This window comes from Jaculus jaculus, chromosome 2 (genome assembly GCF_020740685.1).
Source record: "Jaculus jaculus isolate mJacJac1 chromosome 2, mJacJac1.mat.Y.cur, whole genome shotgun sequence".
In the NCBI taxonomy this organism is placed as follows: Eukaryota; Metazoa; Chordata; class Mammalia; order Rodentia; family Dipodidae; genus Jaculus; species Jaculus jaculus.
In genome coordinates this window covers 92,079,984-92,099,256 of record NC_059103.1, presented here as the reverse complement: position 1 = coordinate 92,099,256, position 19,273 = coordinate 92,079,984, and the positions used below count along the sequence as shown (strand labels likewise).

General features: G+C 35.5%; 1 non-coding gene across 1 annotated transcript; it reads left to right on the top strand.

Moving 5' to 3' along the window:
* The first annotated feature begins 10,149 nt into the window (after positions 1 to 10,149).
* On the top strand, positions 10,150 to 10,255 carry LOC123459030. Its single transcript, XR_006635960.1, has one exon. It is a non-coding gene; the product is annotated as a U6 spliceosomal RNA (small nuclear RNA).
* Positions 10,256 to 19,273: the final 9,018 nt, after the last annotated feature.

The following is a 19,273-nucleotide window of genomic DNA, read 5'->3' as shown; positions in this document are numbered from 1 at the left end:
CTCTAGTGTTTCTCAGAAAGGGATGTTCAATAGATGACTCAGTGGTTAAGAGTATTTCCTGTGAAATCATGAAAAGGCCAGAGACACTACTCAAGTTTGATCACCAAGTCTTATAAAATAGCTGGGCATGGTCACACACACCTTTAATCCCAGTATTATAGGGATACAGAGAACTAGTAATCCCAAGAGCTCATGAAGAACTGGCAAACTCTGTAATCAGTGTGAGACTCCTGTTCAAATAAGAACGGGCAGAAGAGTGATGGAGCAGACACCTGCTGTTCTCTTGGCCACTACAACTGAGATCCCATGGGGTACTGCAAGGGCACATGAACATGCAAATACCACACACACCACACACAAGCTTAAGGAAATGAGAGTAGCCTGAAATGGAGACTGGTAGGAGAAGAATTACTCCTTCTACCTCCTTCCAGCTGTCTTGCATTCCCAGGAACATCTGAAAAGAACTAATACAAAGCGTGTGCTATGGAATATGGAAATGCTGATGCCAGTGTGCTCATGTGGGGACTTTATTAAGTTCACTGATTTTGACTTTGTATGACTAAGCAGTATAACTAGATCACTTATAGTACTCTTTTCACATTAGATAATTTTCATTTTTTGGGGGAGGGATGATAATCTCAAGGGCATGGGCCTATTTTTTATCACATTTGTGAATGAGATAAAATTCACAACTCACCAGAATGAGTTGGAGTGTTTTTGTTTTGTTGTTGTTGGGTTTTTTGTTTGTTTGTTTGTTTGTTTTAAATGTTCTTAGTGTGTCCCCATGATAGACTCTCAGAATTTGAACTTTGGGGAGGAGAGAGAATGAGTCAAGATCAAATGGGTGTCCATGAGGGCCTACATCTATTTTTGTTTCTATCCATGGTACCACTTTCTCTTTTTAAACAAATATTTATTTGCAGGTGTGTGTGTGTGTGTGTGTTGCAGTCAGCTTCTCATTGCTGGCAGAAAGTACCCAACCAAAAGCAGCTTATGGGAGAAAAGGATTTATTTTGGCTTACAGACTTGAGGGGAAGCTTCATGATGGCAGGGAAAACATGGCATGAACAGAGGGTGGACATCACTTCCTGGCCAACATCAGGTGGACAACAGCAGCAGGAGAGTGTGTCAAACACTGGCAAAAGGAAGTTAGCTATAATAGCCTTAAGCCTGGCCCCAACAAAACACTGCCTCCAAGAGGCTCCAATTCCAATTGCCACCAACTGGGAACCTAGCATTCAGAATATATAAGGTTATGTGGGACACCTGAATCAAACCACCACATTGTGTGTGTGTGTGTGTGTGTGTGTGTGTGTGTGTGTGTGTGTGTACGTGTTTATGGGCATGCCAAGGTGTCTTGCTACTTCAAATAACGCTCTTTCCAGTTTTACACGGGTAGCTGGGGACTACAAGCCTCCAAGCAAGCACCTATAACTGTCAAGGAGAATCTTCCCCACCCCTCTTGGGACCACTTTGTTATGGGTAAAACCTTCTTGTCCCTCACACCAGAGGCTAAGAGGATCTTTGTGACTCATAGAGTCATAAAGCTTGTCATTGCCAGGTCTATTTCTATGAACACAGGCTGGCAAGTGGGCTATGTTTATAGAGAGGCACAGGATGGATCTCCTGGGAATGTGTAAGATTGGGAGAGGAGATCTAATATATTCGTGGGAGAGATCTAATATACTCGTGCTAGATTTGAGAGCTCCTCACACATATGGGATATTTGTCACATACATTGTTGGGAATATAGTGTATGTAACTTCCTCTTTATCCATTATTTCAAATTATCATCTACAAAGAACCATAGTTCATCTCACATCAGTTCTTTATTTTTAATACAGAAACCTCCTCCACAACAAATATCTTTAATAATCCTGATTTTAACTTTCTGGCCATTTTTGTAATGAAGCTTAAAACCATTAGAAAAAATACTAAATTTGAGCCCAGTGTGTTGGCACCTACTTGTCTATAATTCCAGCACTCAAGAGGTACAGGCAGGGGATTCCTAGGTTTTAAGTCATCAAGAACCTATGTCAAAAAATAAAAAAAGAAAATATAAAAGACATTTTTCACAATTTGTTGTTAAATTCAGAGGATTATTCACTAATGACAGAAATAAAACACATAAGCTTGGATAAACAGGGTATTGGTAGAATAAAAGCTTGAAAGGGCAATATATAATGAATTAGTATGCTAAAATATACTGCTGTAATCACCTTAAGAATAATACAATCAGAATGTGAAAGTCTGCTGGTCACTGGTTGCAGGTTCTTTTCAAGTGTCATGTTTTGGGGACTAGGGCTGGTAGTGAAGAAATGTCAGGAATGGGGCCTATTTTGATGGTAGGGGAAAGAGGCTCTGGAAGGCTTGACTTAGAAAGCAAGCCCTTCAGTTTTGCTTCAAAACGGCTGCCCAAGAGTACTTGAGTCATGTGCCTTACTTCATGACGTGGGGTTCAGGAATTACAAGCAAACCATCATTTACTTAAAAGGAGAATGTCTACGTACATTTGGGGATGAACAACCAGTGCTAATGTCTACCACAGATGTATTCAATGCAGGAGATTTATTCAACATGTTTGAAGTATCTAAAGTAATTGTATGAAATTTCTATTTTTCTTATATTAGGTATATTTAGAAAATGTAGACAATAAAAGAAGAGATTCATAAATGAAAGGCTTCTTATAAACTTACAATTGAAGTCCAGCTTTTATAATTTGTAAAGAATAAGTTAATGTATTTAATTTTATTTCCTTTTTGTATAATCGTGCAGTGTAGGATTCATGCTTTAATCCACAAAAATGTGAGTCGAGGAAAAGACCAAAAGACAATATGCCAAAATATTAAAAATGACATTTCTAGGTCAGAAGTATATGAAAAATTTCACTCTCTATTTTTCTACTTTCAAATTTCTCTAATGATATATATTGTTTTTATAATGGAAAATTTTATGAAATAGATGAAGAGACAGCAATGTTTGGAGAGAAGAAACTGCTGTGGGTTTTTTTTTTTCTTGATATTAAGTACAAAACCATGTTATAAAGTGCAAATTATTTGACTACAAAAACAAAACAAGTGAACAAATAATAATAATAATAATAACAACAATAATAATAATCCTTCTCTTTTCCTGGAAGTTTTAAAGCAGTGTTGATCCTCATCAATTTGGTGGCTGAGAACAAAGGGACAAAAATGGTTGCAGGATCTCTAGAGTCTATGCCCGGCATAACTTGGCCTTTGTTTCTACTTAAGAAAGCTCTGTGAGAGGCATACACAGCTACTTGTCAGAGAGAAAAATCTCTTTAAATTTAGTCCTAGTATTGTGTATTTATTTGAGTGTTTTATAATATTTGATCCTGGGGATGGAGAGCTGGCTTAGCATTTAAGGAGCTTACTTATTGTTTCAGTCGGGTTCGCATTGCTGGTAGAAATAACCCAACCAAGAGCAGCTTTTGGGGAAAAGTGGTTTATTTTTGCTTACAGGCTTAAGGGGAAGCTCCATGATGGCAGGGGAAAATGATGGCATGAGTGGAGGGTGGACATCACATAAGGTGGACAATAGTAACAGAAGAGTGTGCCAAACACTGGCCAGGGGAAACTGGCTATAACACCCATAAGCCTGCCCTCAACAATACACTCCCTCCAGGAGGCATTATTTCTCAAATCTCCATCAGCTGGGAACCTAGCATTCAGAAAACCTAAGTTTATGGGGGACACCTGAATCAAACCAACACACTTATGAAGCCTAAGGGCCCAGAACCCACATAAGACACATGAATAAAGTAATGCGTGCACAAAATGTCACACATGTGCATGGGTCTTGAGTTTGATTGCAGTGGCTAAAGCCCTGGTGTGCAAATATCTCCCTTTTTCTCTCTCCCCTTCCGCCCTCTCTCTCATAAAAAAATGAATACAGATCTATTTTAAAATATTTGATTTTGAAAATATCTGGATTGGTACATGATGGTGTATCTTAAATCATAACTTAAGAAATGCATAACAATGACAGATGACAGACCGATGGCTGCTTGAGGAAGGGGCAAGAGGTGGGAAGGATTACCGAGGCTCATGATGAGACTTTGGAGGGTGATGGACAGAGTCATCCCTGGCATGTATTAATGACTTCATAATATATATGCATTAACTTACTGAACCATGTAATTTAAATGTGTGCACTTATAAAGTCATTTGAAATTATAACTCAGTGTTTCCTCTGAATACTATAACTTGAAAGGTTTCATAGTAAATAAACATATCAAGCTATAATGGACAGGTCTAGATCCCTAACTTATAACATTTGTATCAAACCTTAAGGTTAGATTGTGAAATTTTCAGATGGTATGACTCTTTAAAGAATGGGAATGTGAAGCAGTTGGTATGTGTATGAAACAAAGCCATACAGTTAATAATGTGGAAGTTAACCCATAATTGATGCTGTGTCATTAATTTGTACGAGTGTTACTCCAAGGCCTGTGGCTAAGACAATAACTAATTAGGTAGAATCCTTATTTGAAACCTTTTTGCACATAGCTGGACATCAAAACTGTAAATCTACTGACATACTTTAAAATTGTGCTTACCTGAAAACTTTGACATCTTTTAGGTATATTTTGAATGTAGCCAGTTTTATGTGACTCCACACTAGATTTGTGATTCAGAGAATAGTGCTACAATTGTGACTTTGCAGGTGGCACATAGTGAATGTGAGTATATAAAAATTAAAATTTCAAAACAAATAGTAACATGTGAATGCTAAGGGATTTTCAGTGGAAATACAATGACTCATTGTAAAATTATTTCTTCCATATTTTTCAATACATGTGATTTTGGATTCTAACTTTAATTAAAAAAATTCAGACTGGTAACCAACATGATGCTAAGCCTGTAATCACAACCAAGGCTATTTCTATAAGAAGAAATGCAGAAGTGAGGTACAGATATTCTTTTAATCCAACAGATCAGCTGTGGTTATTATGTTCTACAAAGACAGAGATATTTGAGTCACTTTGATCTTCCCACCATTTATAAGGGCCACAGCTGATTGGATTAAGACACACATGCTCTCAAAGCTGTTCTAACACTGAATATGTAGAAACAATGTAAGTGTAACAACTAATAAAATATATTCAAATTCTAAAATGTTATGTGTACAATTGAGGATGGTTCAGTTACAAAAAAGTATCCATTAATATTTACAAGTTAATGGTTTAGCAGTTTTTTTTTTGTTTTTTTTTTTTTTTTCGAGGTAGTGTGTCACTCTGCTACAGGCTGACCTGGAATTCACTCTGTATTTTCAGGGTGGCCTCAAACTCACGGTGGTGATCCTCCTACCTCTGCCTCATTTAGCAGTTTTAATACTAATTGCAAACAAACTGAAAAGCATACTGCAAAAATATCTCTGTCTTGGCCAGAAAAGGTGGACAGTTTTCAATACATTTATTTTCCTTCCAAGCCCTGGTATGGAAGTTATATTCCCTGGGGTGGATGCTATTGCCAACACTCTTTATTTAGCACCTAACAGAGTACTTCTTTAGGGGAGGAACAAAAAATGAAATCTATTTTTTAAATTAAAGTTTATTTTATTTTATTTATTTGAGATAGGCAGATAGAGAGAAAGAGACAGAATGGTAATGTCAGGGCCTTCAGCCACTGCAAATGAACTCCAGATACATGTGTCACCTTATGCAACTGCCTTTACATGTGTACTGGGAAGTTGAATGAGTGTCCTTAAGCTTTTTAGGCAAACACCTTAACTGCTGAGTCATCTCTCCAGCCATAATTTTAAAGATTAGCAAGACCTTTCTCACAAGCAACTTAAGTAGACCACATACTAGCCAACACATGAAGCTTACAGAGAGTTGTAAGAATTATGTGAATTTTCCATCTCCAAATAGTTACATCAGATGGTAAGCCCCCACAAAGTGCTTGAGTTACTTACTATTTGGTAAAGATGCTGCTGGCACAGAAGGATGGTAAAGAATAGATTAATTCTAATAAACACTCAAATCTGAAATCTAGAAAAGTGTGGTTGTATCAACAGAAGAATAATACCCACACTGCTTAGTATATACAGTCATGTTCTCTAGAAGAGCTTGAAATGTCAGAGGTGAGCAATGTTTTAAAAGCCAAAAGCTCAGTTCTTAAAAATAGGCATGCAAGGGCTAGAGATATGGCTTAGAAGTTAAAGTGTTTGCCTCCAAAGCCAAAGGATCCCAGTTCGATTCTCCGGGACCCATATAAGCCAGATCCACAAGGGGGCACATTCATCGGAGCTTGTTTGCAGTGGCTGAAGGCTCTGGCATGTCCTTTCTCTCTTTCTGCCTGTTTGTCTCTCTAAAATAAATAAATAATTAAAAACAAACAAGCATGCAACATCAAGGAAAAAACAAACAAACAAACAAACAAACATGAAACTTCAACATTCTATTTTTTATAGTTTTTTAAAAAAAATTTCATGCTTATTTATTTATTTGAGAGTGACAGACAGAGAAAGAGGCAGAGAGAGGGAGAGAATGGGCATGCCAGGGCCTTCAGCCACTACAAACAAACACCAGATGTGTGTGCCCCCTTGTGCATCTGGCTCACGTGGGTCCTGGGGAATCGAGCCTCAAACCGGGGTCCTTAAGCTTCACAGGCAAGCACTTAACCACTGAGCCATCTCTCCAGCCCAAACCTTCAACATTCTGGGGCTGTTCCTGGATCCAGGAAGGGAGATGGATTGCTATTGCTGTCCAGTCCTTCTTGAAGTTTGGTGTTACCAAAGGACTGAATTCTAGGTGATGCACAAATAATGAACGTAATAGGTCTCACACCTATGAGCATTCTCTAAGTGATCCTCCTTGTTCCTTACCTTTCTGTTGGCTTAGAGTAGACATAATTGTTAGCATGAACATAGAAGCTAATGACAGGAACAAATATGAAATGAAACATTGCAAGATATCTGACTCTTTTCACTTATCAGGACAATTCACCTTGAAATTCACAAATGCAAAAAAAAAAATATTTTAATTGAACTAAGCAACTGTTTAGTTTTTTAGCAGCTAGTATTGCCACCTCAATACAACTAAAGAAGCATTTGTTGTCACATCCTTAATGAAAGATACAGGTACAAGACATATTTAAGGCAATATTTAAGTCACGGTGAGTTATAAGAGAGGGAGATATTACGGCTTTTCAAAAATGTACTAATCATGATATTCTAGAGAGAAATAACCAATATTGTATGTATGTGACTATCTTTATATCATCCATTATAAAATGCATAAAGAAAACTGGTTTTCATTATTATTATATAAGTCAAGATTTTATATGAAATGAAGTTTCTTAATTTATTAATTAATGACTAGAAAAATGAGTGGTGTAATTTAATTCCAAACTAAAGTCCTGAGAATGGACAGGTGCCAAGAAGAAGTGAGAACATATTTCAGGTGATGGTATACGTGGTTTATAGATTCAGCTCTAGGAACTCAGGAGAAGATGGGTGTTATGGTTCCAGAAGAAGAGAGATTAAATTTGAACTTCTCCTTCCTTTTATTCTTCTAGACCCTCAATGTGTTTGGTGATGTTTCCCACATTGGAGAGGGTACAACTTCTTTACTCCATCTTCCAGTTCAAATGAAAATGCTTCCTGGAAACAGAATACCCAGAAGTAATGCTTTACCAGGTATCTGTGTTTCTCCTAATCTAGCTGGGTTTCTATAGCAATTCCTCTTCATCTGCAAATTTACTTTCCACAGTTTGTTACCTGCAGTAAACTTAGCCCCAATAATTAAAACAGAAAATTCTATAAGTAATTTATAAATTTAAATAAAAAACTCTACTATATAATTTTAGAGAATGAAAGAGAGGTAGAGAATTTGAGAGAGAGAAAACTGGTGCACCAGGTCCTCAGCCACTGAAATGGAATTCCAGATGCTTGTGCCACATAGTGGGAATGTGAGACCTTGCACTTGCTTCACCTTTATGCATCTGGCTTACAAGGGATCTGGAGAGTCAAACATGGGTCTTTAGGTTTCACAGGAAAGAGCTATAACCACTAATCAATCTCTCCAGCCCTATTATATATTTATAATTATCCTAATATTTACTGTTATTTATCTCTTCCTATATGTACAGTGCATATGGGTGTGGGCACTATCTGTTGTTTCAGTCATCCATTTGGGGTTTATCTCTTCTGTAGATTAGGGCTATTATATTAGGTTTGTATTATAATAGGAATCAGAACCAAGGATTTTTGATATTCAATTTTCTGATATATAATTTGAAAGCCCTCTCTGAACAATTTGAGCATAGATTTTTAATAGCAATTACTATTTTTTATAATGCTATATATTTGAATGCATATTTTATATTACTTCTATTACCAGATATCACATATACTTTTAAAGCCTGGAATTACATATTATAACTTTTATTGTGTAACCTGAAATACCTTGTTCAGCACTTTTTTAAACATTTTAAAAGCTCAATAATTTTTATTAAATGAATTTTTGAGATACCATCCAATAGTTATTTATATTAAAAAGGTTAGGGATCATCTCAATGTGCACATCAATTATTTAAAGCTTTCATTGTTGGTAGTTAACATGTAATTTAAGTCAGAGTCAGTGTAGGTTAAAAATAAGAAATCTTCTCTGCTTCCATGTCAGTAGTTCCTATTCCTGGATTAAATATAATGGATGTTCTTTGTAGTAAGCATAGTTTTTATATGGTTTAGGGTCAAGCTGACATATTCCCTTTAAAAACTACTAAGTTTGTATGTAGTCTATTTGTTTTGAAAAAAATACATAGTGCCATTGTATTCTTCTTTTTCTGCAGCATACAGACCATAATCAGCTGAGAAAAAATGAGAGTCAAATGTAAACATATGTATATATTGCTTAACAGTCATAAGTTAATTATTGATTTAATTGCAATAGTTATGTTCTCATTAAATATAACTCACAGTTTTCCTTCTTCCAGTTATTGACATATGTTTTCCTTTTTCCCTAGCAGCTCTGAAATTTTCTCCTCTTAGGTATAAAAGTGTAACTTTTATTTCTTCTGATATATACCAAATCACTGATTAATTTCAGACTGAAGAAGCAATTAAAACATCAACGGCTTTTACCTGATATATGATACTTTATATAAAATTATCCTGCACTTCCTTTCCATTTTTTAAAATATATTTTTATATTGGGAGGGAGTAGGCAAGAAAACAGCCCCTATACTGGGCCCTCTTCAGTGGCAGCTTCTTGTTCCATAGGTTTAAGGAAGACTTTGAGAAAATAAAAGTCTTTTGGAAAAATCCAGGCATAATTTCTTTGTATGCTGTGATGGGTAGGAGAAATCAAGTGAAGTGTGAAGGTCCCTCACCCTTCATCTTACCTCATACCATGTCCTGTAACCCTGTGGCAGAGAAAGCACTCCTTTCATTTGTGCTTCTTGGGATTTTTGACTGTCATGTACTGGTATAGAATGACAAGAAAGACAAGCCACATGCCCATCATGTTGGCCAAAAATGGCAAGCTTCATGTCCATTACCATCTTGATCTGCTCCCTTTGATTCCAAAGCTACCAGCTCACAAAGCTCCTCTTTACATTTTTTGCTATGAAACTATAACTGCTGTGTAAGTAAAGACAATTACAAAACATTTGTAGGTGTTAGCCAGAGCTAGTGGGCCAGATCCTATCTCAAAACAAAACAAAAAAAGGAAATATAATTAGAAGTTGAGATATTTCTAATAGAAACACTTAGGAAAATCATGATATTTAATGTTTAGATGTTAGCACCAATCACACAATGCTTTATTATGTGAATCAGCATTTTCTGAAAAGATAGTGCAATTTAGAAATCAACCTGAAATGTCACATATTTTTGCTCAACAAGAAGAATGTAAAACTACTATTATCATCCCAAGAAATACTAAGTATGCATCTTTGATGTGATATATATGTTTTATAATTATGTTCCTCCAATTTATTAGCTCTATTGTCACAAGCATCTTAGACACTGAGGGTGGGGTGGGGTGACAGGCTTTTATTTCAGTCCTTGTTTTCTCAGAATATGTTATAATTTGTAAGGGTACTTGTGCTGTCACTTGTGTCATAACATTATACTTTATTCCAATAATCTATGTTTATTTGTCAATTAAAATCAAATTTGGTGCTGACTCAGCTGCACATATTCTCACATTGGAATAATACAGAGAAGATTAACATGGTCCTTGAATAAGGATGGCATGCAAATTTGTGAAGCATTCCATGCTTATAAAATAAGTAAGCAAATAGGAATGAATTCACAAGAGAAAAAAAAAAACAAGCACATAATATGGCTGGGAAGAGAAAACACATTAATGTAAATGAAATAACTTCAATTCCTCCCTGCTAAATAGGGCACAAAACAAGTGATGAGTAAAATTTAAGCCAAATTCAAAGAATGTTCAAAATATAGACAGGAGAAATTAAAAAGTGAGGGTCTTTTAGTAAACTAGTTACTAATTCTATGAAAAGCAAAATAGAAAGTAGACTTGTATTAGTTGCAAATGTGTATAACAAACTCTGGGACAAACACTGAAAAATGAATTAAAAATTGACATGCTAAAAATGAAGGGAAATGCAATTATATAAATGCCCAATCATTATTTTTAAAAAGTAGAAAACCCAATAGGGAAAATGAACAACCCAGAAATGGGAAGCGGTAAAGAATATGATATGTATTAATCAAAGCATGAATATAATAACCTTAAAAGTCAATAATTTGCTTTCATAAATTCAAAACTCATCTTGGGGAGGATTAGAAAACACAACACAAACAATATTCTAAATATTGCATGTAATAAACCCACTTTAAATAAAAAACAACAGAACAAAAGTAAAGAAAGCATAAAAGACCATACACAACCCTAATCAGAAGATGGAGAAATTATGCTAATGTCAGACAGTGATGACTTTAGAACAAGGAGATTATGAGGGACAAAGAAGATCACTACTTGATAGTAACAGGGTAAATTCTCCAAGAAAATATACCCATTGTGAGTGGCATATACCTAACAGAATAGCATAAAAATACATGAAGCAAATCATAATAAAGTATAAGGAGAGACAGATATGCCTACTATTATGGTGGGAGACTTCAACATCTCTCCCTCAGAAACAGACAGATTCAGCAGTCAGAAAGTAAGAACATAGTTTAACTCGATTACATTCAATCAATTGGGTATAAACATGTTTTGACTACTTCATTCATGCTTCAGAAGAGAGCACTATCAGAAGCTCACATGGAACATTGGAAGCTAAATCACATTCTGGGCCATTAAACATGAGGTTATAAACATATGAGATCATAGGGTGAATGATCTCATAACCCAGTGGAATCAAGTTAGAAATAAATCACAAAACAGTTTGCTGAAAAAAATTCTAAATAACTGGAGATTAAAGAACACATTTCTAAATAAATTAAGCAGCAAAAGAATATGACAAGAAAATTAAAATACTTTGATCTAAAATAAAATGAAAATATAACATACCAAAGTTTGTGGGACATAGCCAAATGCTTAGAAGGAAAACTCAATCACCGAATGCCTATAGTAGAAAAGAAGTCAACAAATAGCAGTAAACTAAGTTTCTATTTCAGGAAACAAAAGAAAGTTAAATACAAATGAGCTGAAGAAAAAAGACAAAAATAAATTAATAAATTATAGCATAAATCAACAAAATAGGGAATAGAAACCAGTAGAAAACTAACAAAAGCAAAAGGTAAGTCTGTTTCTAGAGAGACTAGCTAAAATTGGAATAAAAGGATTAGCAATTTGTACAAATTCTACATAAGAAAAATATAAAACTATGATTACATAAATAAAATAAATCTTTAAATGGAAAGGTATTTCATATTTGTGAATGTGAATTCAATATTTTCAATAATATGGAGAGGTGGCTCTGCAGTTAAAGGTGCTTGCTTGCAAGCTCTGACATCCCAGGCTCAATTACTCAGTACCTATATAAGCCAGATTCACAAAGTGGCAATGAGTCTGGAGTTCTTTTACAGCATCAAGAAAATCTGGTGTACCCATGCTTACCCTCTCTCTTTTATTCTCTCTCTAAAATAAACAAATATATTTTTAAATATTATCTATAATTCTTTCAATTTTATGTATGCATTTTATAAAATCCCAATCAAAATTTCAGCTAGCTATTTTGAACACATTTACAAACTGATTTTAAGGTTTATGTGGATAAAAGAAAGACCCCAAATAGGTGATACAAGGTTGTGGAATGAAAAAGTTAGAGGACTGATACTTCCTCACTCCAAGATTTCCTATGAAACTAGACTAATCAAGACAGAATTAGATTGAACTATTAAGCAACATAGAGCAATGGGGCAGAATAGCAAGCACAGTAGTAGAACCAACACAAATACTCTAGGCAAAAAACACAAAGTCAGTTCAATAGGGAAAAAAAATTCTCTTTGAATAAATTGTATTACCACACATTGACATCTATATACAATAATATATTGATACAGACATTTTTTTCACAAACATAAATTCAAAATAGATCAAGAACTAAATGCAAACTTCAAAACTTTAAAGCTATCAGAAGATCACAGAGAAGAAAATAAAATAACCCTGTGGGGCTGGAGAGATGGCTTAGCGGTTAAGTGCTCGCCTGTGAAGCCTAAGGACCCCAGTTTGAGGCTCGGTTCCCCAGGTCCCACGTTAGCCAGATGCACAAGGGGGCGCACGCATCTGGAGTTCGTTTGCAGAGGCTGGAAGCCCTGGCGCGCCCATTCTCTCTCTCTCCCTCTATCTGTCTTTCTCTCTATGTCTGTCGCTCTCAAATAAATAAATAAATAAATGAACAAAAAAAAATTAAAATAACCCTGTGTATGGTAATGACTTTTAAATATAACTCTGTAAGTGACTTCTCTGAAAGAGAAGACAAGTCACACATTGGGATAAAATATTTACATAAGCCATATCTGATAAAAGAGTTTTACCTAACATGTGAAAAGAGCTCTCAAAACTGAACAATAAAAATGAACAACCCTATTAAACTAAAATCAAAAGAATTAAACAAAAGATTACAACATGGGCAAAAGAATTTCACCAAAGAAGAAATACAGATAGCATGTAAGCCTACGCAAAGATGCTCAGTACCATATGCAATGTGGACATTGAACAGTACAACAGTATAATTAAAAAAAGATGTTTTAAAAATGGAACATTTTATTTTATATTAACTTTAATTTACATTTTAACCATGAATTTAAAGTTTATAAACTTTCAATATTATTTTATGTCTAAGTTTTTAGATCATTACAGATGATAGAACACAAATTATGTGACAATCATAGTTATAAAAGGTAGTGATTTCACTTCAACAAAGCATAAATGCTAAAAATCAACTTTAGTAATTTATAAGCTGATTGTTTTTTTAGTTTACAAAATGTGTCAACATCATTTGCTAATAAACATAATTATTAGACATGATCAATCATAAGTTATCATGATATTTTTTTCAGTTTTGTCATATAAAAGTTATACCTTCAGGTATGCTTTTCATTTTCTTTGCAGACATAGCTATCAAAGGAGAAGTATAGCTCATAGTCTGTTAAAGTGACCTGTAACTTTTAAAGTGGTAGACATACAGCATATGGAATACCCTGCTTAGAACTCTGTCTTCAGGTCCCTCAGATGTTGGGGTTGGTCTGCTGTTTCTGATTGATTCACCAGATCTGGGCAGAGAGCTTCAGCATTTGCTTCTAATGTGGAAATTGTAAAGAAGATAGATGAGGATTCCAAGGGGCCTGTTGAAAAATTAGCATACTTTTTCTATTATGCAGTTTAATGTAAATGAAAGAATGAAATATTGGTGCATATAACAAAATTTGAACTTGTATGTACATTCAAGTTAAATATACTCAAGACTTAAATGAGAATAAGAATTCTAATTTGCATCAATTTTTTTGTTAGGCTTTTTGTTTGAAGTGGCAGCTTATTACTTTGAATTCAGAATTTTTACATAAACTCTCCAAATTCTTAGTAGTAACAATGGAAAAATATTTTTCTAAAATAACATAGTAAAAATTTTGATTAAAAATTATTATACATGCTATGTTTATGACAACTTACACTATATAAAGAAAATTCTTAATTCAAATATAAAGTTGAAAGTTTGGTGATAATATGAATGATTTTCTAATTATTGAGCAGTAACACCTTTAAATATTGCATTAATTGCAAATCTGTAACTTCAAGAGCTCTGTCAGTGTTTTTTAATTTTTTTTGTTTATTTTATTTATTTGAGAGCTACAGACAGAGAGAGAAAGAGGGGGAGAGAAAGAGAGGGAAAGAATGTGCATGCCAGGGCTTCCCGACACTGCAAACGAACTCTAGACGTGTGCACCCCCTTGTACATCTGGCTAACGTGGGTCCTGGGGACTTGAGCCTCAAACCGGGGTCCTTAGGCTTCACAAGCAAGTGCTTAACCACTATGCCACCTCTCCAGCTGTGGTGGTTTGAGTCAGGTGTCCCCCATAAACTTAGGTGTTCTGAATGCTAGGTTCCCAGCTGATGGAGATTTGGGAGTTAATGCCTCCTGGAGGGAGTGTATTGTTGGGGGCCGGCTTATGGGCTTTTATAGCCAGTTTCCCCATGCCAATGTTTGGCACACCCTCCTGTTGCTGTGGTCTACCTTATGTTGGCCAGGGGGTGATGTCCACGCTCTGCTCATGCCATCCTTTTCTCCTGCCATCGTGGAGCTTCCCCTTGAGCCTTTAAGCCAAAATAAATCTCTTTTTCCCAGAAGCTGCTTTTTGTTGGGTGATTTCTACCAGCAATGCGAACCGGACTGTAACACCAGCCCTGTCAGTGTTTTGTACACATGCATCTCACAATGATCCAGAAACTTGAAAATTTCCATCTTTAAAGAATTCTTAGGCCTGCTAGTAGAATATCTGTTCCTCTGCTCCAGATGCAACCAATGAACTGTATCTTGGCTCCAGCCAAGTTTTATTCTCAATAAGTTGACTCATTTTGGTCTAGATCTTACAGTTGACAAAATATTTTTTATAATTCATTCATTTATTTATTTGCAAGAGAGAGAGGGAGATAATGAATTGGCATGCCAAGGTCTCAAGCCACTGCAATAGAATTCTAGATGCAACACTCTGTGTTTACATGGGTACTGGGGAGTGACACTTGTGTTGTTAGGTTTTGCAGACAAGCACCTTAACTGTTAAGCCATCTCTCTAGCCTGCAACAAAAAATTTATATCTTTGCATATATCAGTTAAATAGTATGCTCCTTTTAATAGCTGAGAAGTATTTAATTGTTGGGCCAAATATTTTTTTCATCCATTCAATTCACCTGTTGATGGCAGTTTTGGTTTGTTTCCAATTTACAGTTATTGTGAATCAAACTGCTGCAAACATTTGTGTTCAAATGTTTGTGTGAATATAGGACTGGAGAGCTGGCTTAGTAATTAAGGCACTTGCCTATAAAGCCAAAGACCTAGGTTTGATTCCCCAGAACCCACGTATGTCAGATGCACAAGGTGGCACATGCATCTGGAGTTCATTTGCTGTGGCTGGATGCCCTGGCATGGCCATTCTCTTTCTGCTTGTGTGTGTCTTTCTCTCTGTCTCTCTCCCCCTCTCTGCCTCTTTCTTTCTTTCTCTCAAATCAATAAAAATAAAAATATTTTTTAAAAAGAATTAAAAAATATCAAGGGATAGAGTGCCTTGGTGTAAGTATAAATATTTAGGAACCTAACATGGCTATCATATTTCACATTCCTATCAGCAGTTGCTCCACATTCTTCTAATACTTGGCATTATCAGTATCATTAAATTGTAATCTTTTGGGGGAATATGTAGTAACATCTCCCTCCAGTTTGTATTTTAATTTTCCCTATGAATTACATTGTAGAGCATTTCAAATTTGAATTAATTTAAAGGCTACCTCCATAATCGTATCTAGATAATAAAATTCTGGTTTGCAGAATTCCTTGTCCTTTGATTATAGTCATCTCATTTGCACACCAATGAAATAGTTGATAAATTTCACAGGCAAGGAATCATGGATTTCTATCTTCCACTCCCGTCACCAACCAGCTGCTTTGTAGGCTTTAAGCAGCTTCCCCAGAAGCCACAAGCACCAACTCCTCTAGTAGCTCCACAGAGACAAATCTGACCCTTGTTGAAGTGAATTTTCTGGGCAAAGAACACCTTAGTGGATGTACTGTGTATGAATCTCAGTGTCAACTGGGACATGAAGATACTGAGCCATTAGACTCTCCTGAACTGGAGATCCAAGGAGCTCATCATGGTCCCCAGGGGAAGCTGCTGGCTGAGGAGCTGTTAACTCCTGGCACAGCCCCTTGGAACGTTGTGAGCAGAGCTGCAACCTATTCTAGGGTAACATCAGTGCACAAGGGAACTCTGGTTGACATGTTACTGACCACACTCATTCTACATGGGCATCTTTCCAACTGAGAATCATTATATAGATTTTAGAAAGTTGTCAAAAAGGAATTTCTTATTGAATCTGTCAGCTTAAGGATGTAAGACCCCAGAATGTTTAATGGAGTTCGTTAGAAGGGTGTTGTATGAATAATAGGGGTGCAGGACTAGACTGGATACCTTTGAATGATGAACAGGGAAGAAAATTATACCTTTCAATCTACACAAGTGCTTCCAGGATTTCCAAACGTTAAGATCATGATGGTTGGTGTGCAGAAAACAAGGCACCGTACCCCATAGGCTTTGGAACATTCTGTGCTTGCTTTTGTGGTATGCGATTGAAAAATGGAACTGCTTTCCTTTTGATTTCCGTTTCCATCTGCATTTTACATTTAAAAACCCATGAGCTATATCATTTATCCCTCAAAGTGGTCTCCTTATTTGATGAAAGGTTCTTCTCTGAAGGTGAGGGCCCATGCTGTTCTTTGTAGGACTAGATCCCACCTGTTAAGCATTTACCTGGATCCTATTATAAAAGTAAAAGCTGTTTTAGTTTTCATATGTCTGAATTTTAAATGATACAAAAATCATTTACCACAAAGTCCCAAGCAACAATACCAGTGGTTGACACTTTACAAGTGGCAAGTTAAACTTTGTATGTGTTTAGTTTGATGAAGCCTACATTTTACAAACAAAAATGAAATCTCATTATTGTGCAAAATAATTGAATCATTACATATTAATCACCACTTCTCACTAAAAGGCTATGGTGTGGGTCTAAAAAAGTAAACAGTGGACCCTCTGTTCCAAAAGACATTTCATCTAAGAAAAAATGATTTTTGTAATTCAAACCAGAAATTGCCCTAACTTTTCAGACTGTTTGGCTTCATTTTGTGTGCTATTTTATCTGGGCGACTTGCTGACAGTTTTCGTGTTTGTAACTTCATAGGCTGTGGTCATTTGTTACCTCGACATTACCCATCTGCACATGCATTTGTCATCCTACCTCTGAATTTGGCTCCAGTAGGACACTGGGAACTTAGAACCAATGGCATAATAATGTTATATGAAGGATATCATTAGAGGGGAAAAAATGAACTTCAAAGACTAAGCACATATGGTTTTGGCTTTTATAAAGAAGGCAGGTGGGCATGAACAAAAGGTTGATTTCAAATTATTTTCATGATAGGAGGAATTGCTTAATGTATAAGGAAGATTAATTTTCAACTTCGAATTTTTACTAACTGAAACATGATCAAGTTATACAACTTCCTGATGTAAAGTTTCTGGATAAGGAAGTGATCTTTCTAAAAAACAATAGAACAATTTATTGTAAGTCTGAGAGTGATAGGATATGGACAAATGTTTGGTCAGAGAAATACAGCAGATATAGAATGTAGCCAGTATGAAAAAAATTTAGCTAGAGAATTTGTCATAGCAGCAAGCTAAAGAATAAATGATTGACCTTACATATGATTAAAATTCAAGAACAGTTTCAAAACCTAGTGTGTATCTTGTAAGTCCAGTTTATTATGTATGTCATTTATGTTTAATGCTACTCAACAAAAGTATGCCCTGAAATGCGGACATTTCTTTAATAGTGGTAACAGTTGGGTCTTTTTGGAAGCACTTTCCATATCAATGTCAGAGATGCCTCTAATCAAAGAAGAGGTAAAATGATCAAACTTTAGTGAAATTTCAAATGTTAGCAGTTGTCTTACAAGACACTGACATATATTAGTATTGGCATATCTGTCAGCAGTATTTATAGCAAATAGCAAAATATAAGGAATCACCTAAATGTTAATTTTATGGGGGCAGATGTCAATCTGCTAGAAATGTGCAATGGATATTTTATGCCAAAACATTAATAACCCAAGGCAAGGTTCATAACAATGTTCACAGTGCATCAGCACTTACATATAAAGATGCGTGTATGTAATGTGTGCATGTACATGTGTGTAATTCAGGAAATAATAATTTTATAAAAATGCCTTTCCCTGTGGCATAAATTTTAAGCATAATATAAGAAGAACTTGATTTTATTGTGCCCAAAAGTAGCAATGTGTGTCTCCTAAGTGCTTTGAAGTTACAAATATCTGTTTGGAGTGCTTGTATAGAAGTGATTTCTGAAAAATTCACTTTTTAGAATAAAGACTTCACTTGCTGAATTATGATATTCTTTGTCAGTGGCCAGAGATTTTGTGAACTAGGGAAATTATTTAGCAAGGATACCTCTTTACACAAAGAAAAAATGGATGGAGATACAATGAGATGGCATAGAGGCATTTCTTTCAGGTAAGGAAGAGCTTGGAATTTTAATATTTCTTTCTTTGTGATAATAAATGGTCATGTAATTCACAGATGTCTTGTTAGTTTGGGGTATGATCCTTTAGTGTACCTAATTCTGAAATACAGTGGGTTTATGACAAGTTAGCTCAAAATATCTTGCAGATAAAGATGATACCAGGAGTAAGAGGAAGAAAATAACTTGGATGGCTGGAAGATATTTCCCATCAGGCATTATTATCATGATAAAGAATGCCTTACAAAGTACTAGATTAGTACTTGGGTCCTGGTCCCAAGTCGGATGTTTCTTCATCCCTATCCAGTAGCAGAAAGGGCTCTAATTAGGACTGATCTCTCATCCTGTAACTTTATAAACACAGATGGAGAAGGAGCCCCTTGTTTTAGAGTCACAGATTTGATTCTAACCCTCCAGGGGCCTATTCAAATTGATATATAAACTGAGTCATCATGTGAATAATGTAGAATAGTGCTATAAACTTTCATAGAAACCAGTGTCTTCACAAGTAGTCTAGGAGCT